This window comes from Mobula hypostoma, chromosome 11, assembly GCF_963921235.1.
Source record: "Mobula hypostoma chromosome 11, sMobHyp1.1, whole genome shotgun sequence".
NCBI lineage: Eukaryota > Metazoa > Chordata > Chondrichthyes > Myliobatiformes > Myliobatidae > Mobula > Mobula hypostoma.
Window position 1 is genome coordinate 53,701,060 of NC_086107.1, and position 12,755 is coordinate 53,713,814.

A 12,755-nucleotide genomic window follows, 5' to 3' on the forward strand; every position below is an offset into this window, starting at 1 on the left:
TCCAACTTATACAACTTCAACATAACATTCTATCTCCTGTACTCAGTACATTGATTTATGAAGGCCGACGTGCCAAAAGCTTCTTTTTATGGCCCCATCTACCTGTGATGCCAATTTTAATCAATCATGGATTTGTATTCCCAGATCCCTTTGTTCTAATGCACTCCACAGCCCCCTACCCTTCACTGTGCAAGACCTACCCTGGTCCGTCTTACCAAAGTGCAACATCTCACATTTGTCTGCATTAAATTCCATCTGCATTTTTTCAGCTCATTTTTTCAGCTGGTCCAGATCCCACTGCAAGCCATGATAGCCTTCCTCATTGTCCACCAATCCCCAATCTTGGTGTCATCTGCAAGTCTGCTGATCCAGTTAACCACATTATCAACCAGATCATTGATAAATGACAAACAACGGACCTAGCACCGATCATTGCGACCCTCTTGTCACAGGCTTCCAGTCAGAGAGGCAACCATCTACCACTACTGGCTTCTCCCACAAAGCTAATGTCTAACCCAATTTACTACCTCATCTGGAATGCCAAGCGACTGAACCTTCCTGACCAACCTCCCATGTGGGACCTTGCAAATACCTTACTGAAATCCATGTAGGTAATATTCATTGCCTTGCCTTCAATTTTCCTGGTAACTTCCTCAAAAAAACCTATAAAATTGGTTAGACACAACCTACCATGCACGAAGCTATGCTGACCATCTTTAGTCATTTCACGTCTTACCAATACTCACATCTGGTCCCTTAGAATACCTTCCAATAATTTTCCCACTATTGATGTCAGACTCACCAATCGGTAACTTTTTTTTTTAAAAAGGAAAAAAGAGCTGTTCTTAACCAGAACAACATATCCTCCAATCTTCTGGTACCTCACTTGTGCCAAGGATGACTTGGTACCTCTGCCAAGGCCTTGGCAATTTGTGCACTAGCCTCCCACAGGCCCTGGGGATTTATCCAACCTAATTTGCCTCAGGACAGCAAACACCTCTTCAGTCATCTGTCTAGGGTCCATTACCTCACTGCTGTTTTGCCTCTTCTATAGACTACCTGCCGCCCAAGTACAGATGCAAAATTTCATTTAATATCTCCCCCATCTTTTGGCTTCACACATCGATTACCATTCTGATCTTTCAGAGTTTTGCCCCTTGCAATCTATTTGCTCTGAACACATCTGTCAAATCCCTTAAGCTTCTCCTTCACCGTGTCTGCTGGGGCAACTGCACACCTTCTTTTAGCCCTCCTGGATTCTTTCTTAAGTGTTCTCTTACATTTCTTATATTCCATAAGCATCTAATTTATTCCTACCTGCCTATACCTGCTCTGCATCTCTTATCCAAGGCCTCAATATCTCGTGAAAACCCAAGGTTCCCTAAACCAGTTATCTTTACCTTTTATTCTGACAGGTTCATACAAGTATTGTACTCAAATTTTCACTTTTGAAGGCCTCCCACTTTCCAAGTACACCGTCACTAGAAGACAGCCTGTCCCAAATCCACACTTGCCAGATCCTTTCTGATACCATCAAAATTGGCTTTTCTCCAATTTAGAATCTCAACCTGCCAACCAGACCTATCTTTTTCCATACGTACTGTGAAACTAATGGCACTGTGATCACTAGATGCAAAGTGTTCTCCTACACAAACTTCTGTCACCTGCCCTGGCTCATTCTCCTAATAGGAGTTACTAATCAAGTAACTCTCCTTGGAATTTCTATGTATTGAAGGAAACCATCCTAAGCACATTTGACAAACAATCCATTTAGTCCTTTTACAGTATGGGAATCCAAGTCAATGTGAAAGTAGTTAAAATTCACTTACTATAACAATCTTGTTTCTTGCAACAGTCTGCAATCTCTCCAAATCCCTCATTGTTGGGTGGCCTATAATATAGCCCCATTAATGTGTCCATACCCTTTTTATTTCTCCGTTCCACCCATAACACTCCACTAGACAAGTTCCCCAGTTTGTTCTGGCTAGGCACCACTGTGATATTTCCCCCTGACTAGTAACGCCACTCCTCCTATTTCCTCCCACTCTTTCACATCTCAAAACAGAACCCCAGCATACTGAGCTGACAGTTCTGCCCCTCCTGGTTCCCATCACCCTGCAACTCTGGTTTAAATCCCACTGTGCGGAACTGGCAAACATTCCCACAAGGATACAGTATTAATTCCCTTCCAGATCCAAACCATCTCTTCCAATGCCATATTTAAGTTTGCTGATGACACCACTGTTAACTGATTCAAACTTTGTGATTAATCTGTATACAGGAGGGAGATTGAAAACCTAGTTGAATGCTGCCACAACAACCTTTCACTCAGCGTCAGCAAAATCAAAGGGCTGATTATTGTGCACAGGAGGGAAAAAACTAGAGGTCCTTGAGCCAGTCCATATTAAGAGACTGGAGATGGGAGGAAGCAGTAAATTTTAAATTCCTTGACATCATGATATCAGATCTGTCCTGACCCCAGCACAATAGTGCCTCTACTTTCTTAGAAGTTTGCAGAGTGGAGAGTATCCTATTGGTTTCACCACAGCTCAGTATGGAGACACCAATGCCCAGGAACACAATACTACAAGAAGTGGTAGATACAGTCCAGAACACCACAGGCAAAGCCTTCCCACTATTGAGTATGTATGTTTACCTGGAGCACTACCACAAGAAAGTATCATCCAGGAAACACCTCCCCCCCCCCGCTGAAAAAAAAAATCCCATGCATATGCTCTCTTCCCGCTTCTACCATCAGGCAGGAAGTACAGGAGCCTTAGATTCCACACCACCAGGATCAGGCAGTTATTACCACCAGGCTCCTGAACCAGCATTAATAACGCTGCATTTATTTACTCTCTTGTGATGTATAATTCTTTCATAATTCTATATTCTATTGCATTTATTTTAATGTAAATGCCTGCAAGAAAATGAATCTCAAGGTAGCGAATGGCAACACACGCCCTCTGACAAGAAACTTACTTTGACCGACTGTCTCCAGCAAGAGAATCCAACTCCCATGTGCTTGGCATTTGCAGAATCCTCCAAACAGCAATATTTTGGGGTCTCTGCTCACTGCACAAGCCACAAAACACTGCTAAAAGACCAAACTGGAGGGTGGGTGGGTATCCTTTGACTCACCTGACATCCTGAAGCCTTTTCGCCACTTACCAAAATGAGCACAACTAACAGTGCAAGCTTATGCCACCAGAACAAAAGTCATCCATTTGATTTGCCGTGCAGCAGAGACAAGATTCATTCACTCCTCCTGCCACAAGCACACCACAGCTCTGCGATGCATATTACAACAGCACTTCACAATCCACATCTGCCACTGAACAAAGTGAAGGCAGCAGGTACATAGGAACATCACTATATGCAGGTGCCCTGCATAAAGTTGACCATGAAATATCATTCTACTTCATCGCTAGATCTAAATCTGGAACTCACTTCCAAACTGCGTTACGGGAGCATCACGAGGAGAACCACAGCATTGAGGTTTTTGAGCACCACCACTGATAAAGTTTAAGGGAAAGGGGGATTCTCAAGATCCCTGTAAACAATGGATTCAGTACTGACTATGTCTGTGACTGCAGTGTGTTTGAATAATGTCTCACAGCTGCTTTCTTTGGAGCAAGATAAGGGTTAAAGTTCACCCAGATCCACACAAGATGTCTCTGGGCTTTTCACGCCTTTTGATTTTGACGAAAAGCAGTACCTGATGGAAATTAGACAGAACATTCCTTTCTTAATTAAAGCACAAATTTGACAGATGTTCTTATCTTTGTCATTAAGTTGTGGCTCCAGCAAACCAGGTAGGACATTCTTTTCTTTAATTAAGGTGGCTGGAGTGTCTAACAAATTGATTGTACTTTTGTATCAATAGTCCATTGACTTGGCCAGAATAGTTATCAAACTGATTGTATCAATAATCCATTGACTTGACTAGAATGGTTATCAAATTGACTGGTCTTTTGTATCAGTGGCCTTATAACTTCTGACATCGGGCAGTGAACTTGTAGAACCGCTGGGGAGATGAGAAAGATTTTCTCCCTGATGTCAGGTCCAAGTTCACTTGCCGGCTGAGCTCGAAGAAATAAACGGATGAAAAGTAATGATCTTTTTGTGCTGTTGTTATTTGATCCAGCAAAGTTATGTTTACACCACCTCCTTCCCTAAGCAATGCTAACATGAATTGGTGATAAATGCTTGTCCTGCTGGTTAGTCACATTACAAACCGGTCTTCTGATGCAAAGTAATTATTGAATCACTAACCATCCAATCATTACACTCTTCACCTACTTTATTAATAGAAAGTGTCAGCAAGACTATGCAGATAGTTGAAAGAGCCGAGAATCACAGTGCCTATGGCCCTACAGGGGTAATGGGCTTAAGCCATCAGTCACATAGCCGCATTCATAACAAAAACATAATTGAAAATAAATTATTCATGATTTTTACAAGAACAGAATTAGAAAAAAATGTCTTATTTTAGTGAAGTGATCAAAGTGATCATGCTATTGCTAAACTGTGATCTTAGGGATTATGCCAGCTGGTTCAAGTAGTGAACGGCTGAAGGGAAGTAACTGCTCTTGGACCTTGTGGTGCAGGGCTTCACGCTTCTGTACCTCCTGCCTGAGGACAACTACAAAAACGTAGCATTTTTTCCTCTAACTCAGTATCACCTTAAGCTTTATATGCTCACTGATCTGTTTGCTGATGGGAAAAAGCCAATATTAAATATAACAATTGTTATTTGAGATCATAGACAATTTGACAAAGAATCTTTAACTTAAAGGCCCTTTATCTGAACAGCCAAGTGTTAATATTTCTGTGCAGCATTGTTTCAAATATTTTATAACATTATGATGCAAGTTATGACCAGGTCAATTAAGATATGAAGGAAAGTTTCCCCAGCCTTCCTGTTAAAAATAGGAAGACGTGAGACACACAGAGAAACAAAGCATTCAGTAAGAGACTGGAAGAAAAGCAGGGGGAAAAGACAGTGATTGTTTAAATTTGAAGCTATTTAGGTCTTAGAAGTCAGTGCACCTCAATGGGTAGAGGACTGAAGAGGAAAGAAAATTATTCAATGGACAGAGTTTGTTGTGGAACACTGGACTGAAAGTAAAATTTTAAAAAACTGAAGGTAACCCAAGTATTGTTGAGTGCCTTAATTGCTGTTCTGGAAGAAGGTGAAGAAAAGGGCATTATGACAGAACTTGAAATTCAGGTTAAAATGAAAATTAAAAAAGACCAGTTTTATTTCATGATGAAGAATGGCATGGGACACAAGTCTGTCTGTTCAGGAGCCAGGGTTGGATCAATCTTCGTCTGCCATCTCATCCACAGCTGTTCCAACAATAGTTGGCATCGCCTGGAGTTCTTGAAGCATGCAAGCCTCCACACAACGTCAAGGTTGATCCACAGCTGTCCAATGGCACCCAACAATGAGCAGAATAGCACCCCCAGAGATCCATAGAATTTTGCTGAAGCTGCTCTTCTACAAACTTGTTGAAAATGCTCCAACTTCCCGACTCAAATCTCAAAAACCTTTCTACAACCTTGAAAGCCTCGACTCCAATGGATGGCACCAATACCTGCACACCAACACCACCACCCCCTCCCCCACTGAAGATAGGATTGACAACCCCACCTCGCCAAAACAGAGCAAACATGACACTAATGGGGCATCTGACAAACCCCAGCTTGCTCCCGTGGCACCCCAACCCAAGACATCCTTCACCTGGTATAAACACATCCTCTTACCAAGATCTGAGATAGCTTTGCCATGGCCCATCGATGTGGCCACGATTTGGAGCAGCAGCTGGACAAAAACCAATTAAAAAGTGTGAAGAGCAAAACCACTGCCGTACAAAACAACTTGCTTATCACAAGCTCAGCAGGTCCATGCAAGTCCCAAGCAGATCAAATCCTATCAGTCCCACTGCTTCTTATTTCATTGCAGGGCTGATACTTCATTTTCTCACACACACACAGCGCCCCCCCCCCCCGGCACCCCCCCCCCCATGCACATCAACCACCTCATTCTTTTGCCGCTTATCCACAAAACAAGTAGTTTACAATCACCAATCATTTTATCAGCAGGGCTTTGCATGACAACCAGATGAAACACATGCAGTCATGGAAAGTGCAGAAACTCCACATAACACAAATGAGGGGTTTGTGGAGAAGATATCTCCTTTGCTGGGAGAGTTCAAGACCAGAGGGGACAGCCTCAGAATAGAGGGGTCTCCTTTTAGAACAGATGAGGAGGAATTTCTTTAGCTGGAAAGTGGCAAATCTGTGAAATTCATTGCTACAGGCAGCTGTGGAGGCAAAGTCTTCATGCATATTTAAGGCAGAGATTCATAGGTTCTTGACTGGTCAGAGCATGAAGGGATACAGGGAGAAGGTAGGAGATTGGGACTGGGGGAAAATTGGCTCAGCCATAATGAAATGGCAGAGCAGATGTGATGGGCCAAATGGCCTAATTATGCTCCTATATCTTAAGGTTATGGTCAAACCATGGGCAACTGGAGATGCAAGTGCCCATTGTTACTTGCTTAGTCGCCTTGCTCTATTGAGAAAGAACTCTTAATTATCAACTATTGGGATTTTAAACTCTCCCTTGGATGTCTTCCAAGCAGATTGACAGGTGTCAATATAAATAATGTATATACTGAAGTAGCTCTTGTTGACCTAGATATGGAAGTTAACTACACATCTACAAATCATTTCACAAAAAAGCACATATACTAGTGAATTTCAGAGAACCATGGGAAGCAAAACCAACAGAACAGATTACAACCAAGCAAGGTGAAAGGACAAAATAAATCCAGGAGTTTCCACTCTTCATGATGGAAATCCAATCTTGGATGTATCATTCCCAGCCAACATTTAAAAAAAGGACAAGGGTAGAATGCCTACATTAAGTTATTTGTCTCATTCCACACAGAAATTTATGTATAAAAATACACAATACATGACTAAAATAACCTGAAGTTAAAAATTATGCCAAATACAGCTCATTTATTTAAAACTTAGATAATCACATTTCACAGCATTAGTTTAATAGTCAAGCTACATACATTTCACTGCATCAGAAATCTCAAAGGGCTTATTTACAAAAGCTGTAGAAGAAACATCAGGGATGGAAATATTAAAGAGAACTTTCAATTACAGTTGAATGGATTATGTACTTGGAAAGAAATTTATGACAACAAATCCAGAAACAGATTACAGACTGCATTAAAAATAACAATTTCACATTATGTTGAGGTAAGAATACTGGAAGCTAATTATATCACCCTACCTTTCTCAACAAGGAATATTATCCAAATAAGACACATACCACTTAAAACACCAGAAAATGTGATATACAGCTTTACAAATAGCCCATACCCTTGCTTCAGCAACTACAAATTCCAGGATCAAGGGCCACCACAGAAACAATCATAATCTAAGTCATTTCTCTGCACTAACGAGTTCAATAACATCATCAGTGCTACCTATCAGCGACCTTAAAGTGCCTATCCCCACGTGGACAGGAGATAAATGATACAGATGCTCATTTCAAACACTGGTAGAATAATAAACATGGGAGATTCTTTAGATGCTGGAAATCCAGAGCAACACATACAAAATTCTGGAGGAACTCAACAGGTCAGGCAGCATCTATGGAAATGAATTAACAGTTGACGTTTCAGACAGAGACACCTCTTCAGGATTGGAAAGGGGAGAAGATGGCAAAACAAAATATTGGGGGGGGGGAAAAGAGGGTAGAAGAAGAGGGAAAGGTCTAGCCAGAAAGTCATATATGAAGTCAGGTGGGTGGGCAAGGTAAAGGGCTGCAGAAGAAAGAATCTGTTAGCAGAGGAGAGTGGACTGTGGGAGAAAGGAGAGGAACCTGGGGGAGGTGATAGGCAGGTGAGGAGAACAGGCAAGATGCTGGAAGCTGGAGGCAAAGACAATGAAATTGACAAGCTCAGCATGGGTGCATGAAGCAGCACCAATGCAGTCAGCAGTGTAGCACAGGAAGGGTCAGGGTGCATTACCAGGGAAGAATTAGCACATGGACTGTTCTACTTAGCAAAGGAAAATGCAGGCACAGATGGGACCCATGGTTACCCCTCGAGTTTGCAGAAAGTGGGAGGTGCTAAGGAGAAATATGAAGGCAAAGACCAGTTCTGCCAGACAGAGGAGGGTGGTGGTGGAGGGGAACTTGTTGAGTCTTTTGTTGAAAAAGCCAAGAACTTTAAAGTCTTTTTGATGGGGGATAGAAGTGTACAGGGACAGACAACCATGGTGAAAATGAGGCAATCAAAGCCAGGGAATTGAAAGTTGAAGAGTTAGACAGCAGGTGAAATATCACAGGTGTAAGTGGAAGGGACTGAACCAAGGGGGTTAGAATGGAGTCGAGGTATGTAGCCACAAGTTGAGTGGGGCAGGAGCAGGCAGAGACAATGGGTCTAACCAGACAGTCAGGCTCAAGAGTCCTAGGTAGGAAGTAGAAACAAGCAATGCAGGGTAAGGAAAATACCAGTTTGGGAGTTTTCCCCAGAGTTATGAGGTTACTAATGGTGACAGAGACAATTTTCCAATGGTCTAGAGTGAGGTCCTTTTCAAGAAGTGGTGTCTGAAAGCTACAACCTGGCCGCAGCAAGGTAGAATGATATGCAGAGTTCATGGCTCTGTAATGGTGGATATTTTAGAATGTAGTTATTAAAATAATATCAGAAGAACATGATCAGAAATGAGTGGATATATTCATCAAAAAAGGGGTTGAAGAAACATGTTGCTATATTGGAGATCCAAAACCTTTTTTTAAAAAATGCTAGAAATACTCAACTAGTCCAGCAACACGTAAAGAGAAAGAAACAAAGTTTGAAAAAGTCACATTAAAATCACTCTAGGGTAGCGGTGAGTGCAACACTATTACAGCTCGGGCTCAGAGTTCAGATTTCAATTCCAATGTCATCTGTGAGGAGTCTGTACATTCCTCTTCGCCAGTGTGTGGGTTTCCTCCAAAAGTCCAAATATGTACTGTACCAGTTAGTAGGTTAATTGCCCATTCATCATACATTGTTCCATGTTTAAACTAGGGTTAAATCGGGGATTGCGGAGATCGAAGGGCTGGACTTAATCTCAATAATTGAATAAACTGAATGGGGATAAAGGATAGGAAGAGGCAATATGTAAGTAAATGACATGGGTCCTCGTGTCTGATAGTTTCCTTCCTCAACACCTACATCTCCCCCCCCCCCCTCACATATCTGTGTTAGACATCCACATTCGACCCTTCCTCCTCTTACGGGCAATCACGAAGCCCAGCTCACCAGGGAATTGGCACTGTGGGCTGCACCTCTGCCGCCTCGACGCCCTGTATTTAAGTATTTGAACTAACACCACTAATCCCGCCACGTATTTAGCTTTCTGTTAACGCTCGAGGGGTACGGCGGGCTCTCCCGGGTCTCCTCCGTTGCTTAATCCACCCAACAGTCGCGGTACCACAACCCAAAAACTCTTCCACCGCGAACCCGGCCCATGTTCAGACATCATCGAGCTACTTACCAGAGACTTAGAGACTGACTGAAAACAATCAATATACAGAAGAACACCCAGGAGACACAATACAATCTCCACCACGGCTCCCGCTAAACATTTAAGGTCTGCGGTCGTTACGGAACCAGCCAATGATATAGAAACAGCGCTTGGTAACTCACGAGGTGCCACACCTAAATCTTGAACACGAACAGTTCTCGCCATTAAAGGTGCATATGAGTAAATTCATGAGTAAAATTAAAAGAAGCATTTAAACTGTTGGGCGTGATTTGGGTGCAAGCAGGAGGTTATTTAAAGAAATGTACCTTGCTGATCTATCCTTGATTCTGGATGTGTTTCTTATGGGTCAGTCAGCCTCGGCAGCGGTCTTAAAGCCCCCCGATAGAGTTCAAGCTCAGGCATTGAGATTACATGCGGGTACTCTTCAGTCATCCCCAATTTCAGCGTTGCTGCTAGAAATGGGTGAAGTACTTTTACGTTTATGCAAGTTACTGTTAGCAGTGGATTACTGGTTTCATGTATGAGGATATAAGTTGGTTATCCAATATTGCCAATGTTAGTGGAGTTTTGGGTGCACTGCATTCGTAAGGACTTCCGTTTTGGCTGAATGGGAAATACATGGGCGCAAAATCTTACGTTGTTTAATAAGACTATCGACTATAAGATATAGGAGCAGAATTAGGCCATTTGACCCATCAAGTCTCCGCCATTTCATCATGGCTGATCAGATTTTCCTCTTGGCTCCAATCTTCTCCCTTCTTCCCGTATCCCTTCATTCCTTGACTACCAAGAATCTATCAACCTCTGCCTTAAATATATATACACTGTTTGTCACAGCTGCCTGTGGTAAAGAATTCCACAGATTCACCACTCTCTGACTAAAGACATTCCTTCTCATCTCTGTTCTAAAAGAATGCCCCTCGATTCTGAGGCTGTGTCCTCTCGTCTTATCAAGGCTTTGCCCCATTTGATAGGTTTCAATGAAATCACCCCTCATTCTTCTGAATTCGAGTGAAAACAGGCCCAGAGCTATCAAACACTTCATATGACAAGCTATTCAATCATGGAATCATTTTTGTGAAAATACTTCAAACCCTCTCCAATTTTAGCTCATCCTTTCTAAGATAAGGGGCCCAAACCTGCTCACAATACTCACCAGTGCTTTATAGTCTCAACATTACATCCTTGCTTTTATATTCTAGTCCTCTTGAAATGAATGCTAACCTAGCATTTGCCTTCCTCACCACAGACCCAACCTGGAAAAGATCAAAGTGAGGAGTGTTTGTTTATCAATGATACAGGAAGCTCAGCAGATATTATGACTTGCATATCTAGACAGATGGTACAAAAGATCCAGTGGCAGGACATTCAGGTGTTTCTGTTTATGTTTCAAAGTTTCAGGTGACTTAAGAAAAGATTATCAGACAAGGTATCAATATTCGCATCTGAGATAGTTGCTGTTGTTTTAGCTTTGGAGCGGATCGAAGAAGTACAGCCTGATTATGTGCTTCTGTACTCTGATCCATTCTTGGTTTTGACATAATTAAAATAGGTATTTCAAATTGTTGGCCAGACATTCTTCTGGGTATTAGACAACATCTGTTGGGGCTGCAGAGTCTAGGTCTGTGTATACATTCCATATGGGTCCCTGCCCATGCAGGGTTGAAGGAAATAAGGCAGATATTCTAACCAAGCAATCACTTAAAATCAAGGACGTAAATGTAGTGGTGCCATTGCATAAAAGGGAGATGAAAGCCGGAATTAAAAGGTCTTTTTCAATCACTGTGGCATGATACAGGCATTTGTAGGGAGTGTACTTGTCAAGAGCAGTGCATCATATATTGTTTGAATGCAGTTCCTATGAGGTGTAAATGAAACAGCTAATTACTAAATTGCGATCTTTGGGACAGATTAACATGGGAAGTTTGTTGGATTATCACTGCCATAATGTATATAAGTGCATATCTGACTTTTTGAAAAGCATTAGACATTTTGATATTTGAGGTTTTTTTTGGTGGGGGGAATTTAGTTTGTATTTAGTTTTTATCTCTTTGCTTCAGGCTCCAGCTCAATAGGTGTTATTAACATAATGCACCTTGTGCTGGTCTGCCAAATACCGATAAACTTTACAAGTTCTCCCGATGTTCCGTTAATAGTTTTACGTGAAGTTATTTTCAAACATAATAATTGTTGGAATTGTGTACAGATGGTTACCATACTGCCTCTAGGGATGTCATCCTGACCAATGGGCATATCTTGTCATAACGTAGGATCTTAGTTATACCTTAAATAGTATGTAAAATTTTGGCCTCCTTTCCTACAGTGAGATACTGAATATTTGCTACAGTGAGAATACAGCAGTGATTCACCAGATTGGTTTATGAGATGTCAGATAGAGAATCAGAATAGGATCAGGTTTAATATCACTGACGTATGTCTTGAAATTTGATAACTTAGCTTCAGCAGTACAATACAATACATGATAATAGAGAATAAATAAATAAAGCACAGACCTACACAGAACAGAACGAGACTCTTCAGTTAAATTCATCTGTATTGACCGATTTGCTTAAATGGAGCTGGTTGCAATTGCCTATGTTTGGCCTATATCCCTCTGTAAGCCTTTCCTATCCTTGTAACTGTACAAATACCTCATAAATATCGTCATCTTACTTGTCTCTGCTACCTCCTTAGGCAGTCCGTTCCATATTCTCGTCAGCCTCTGTGAGGGAATGTTGCACCCAAATCCCTTTTAAATCTTTTCCCTCTCACTTTCAACCTATGACTTCCAGTTTTGGAATACTCTGCCCTAATGAAAAAAACTTTGGCCATTCACTGCATTTGTTACCCTCATGACCTTATAAACATATTGAGACAGAAGGAATAGACCAGGCTTCTGCTCTCTAGAATGAGAGGTGATCTTTTGAAATATGCAAAACTCTTTGTGCATTTCACAGGGGAGATACTGGGAAGATGCTTCATCTAATCAAGAATTCAAGAACCAATGATCAAAATCTCAATATTTTTAGAACTGAAACAAGTGGAAACTTAACTCAATTGTGTGACTCTTGCTCCATAAATGACACCTTACGGAGAGCAACGGCTGCTGGTTAGTTCCAGTAGTACCCTGTGTTAAGTTGTGCTGAGTGCAATTCTGATGACATCTGATATGCAGACCTGTATCGTTATCT

General features: G+C 41.7%; 1 protein-coding gene across 1 annotated transcript in view; it reads right to left on the bottom strand.

The window, feature by feature from the left end:
- Positions 1 to 9,683, bottom strand: part of LOC134354286 (inner centromere protein-like) — a 73,361-nt gene extending 63,678 nt beyond the window's left edge. Inside the window, exon 1 of the mRNA XM_063063208.1 lies at positions 9,574 to 9,683. The gene's annotated coding sequence lies outside the window, so the exon portion shown is untranslated. The remainder of the gene's footprint in view (positions 1 to 9,573) is intronic.
- Between the last annotated feature and the right edge of the window lie 3,072 nt (positions 9,684 to 12,755).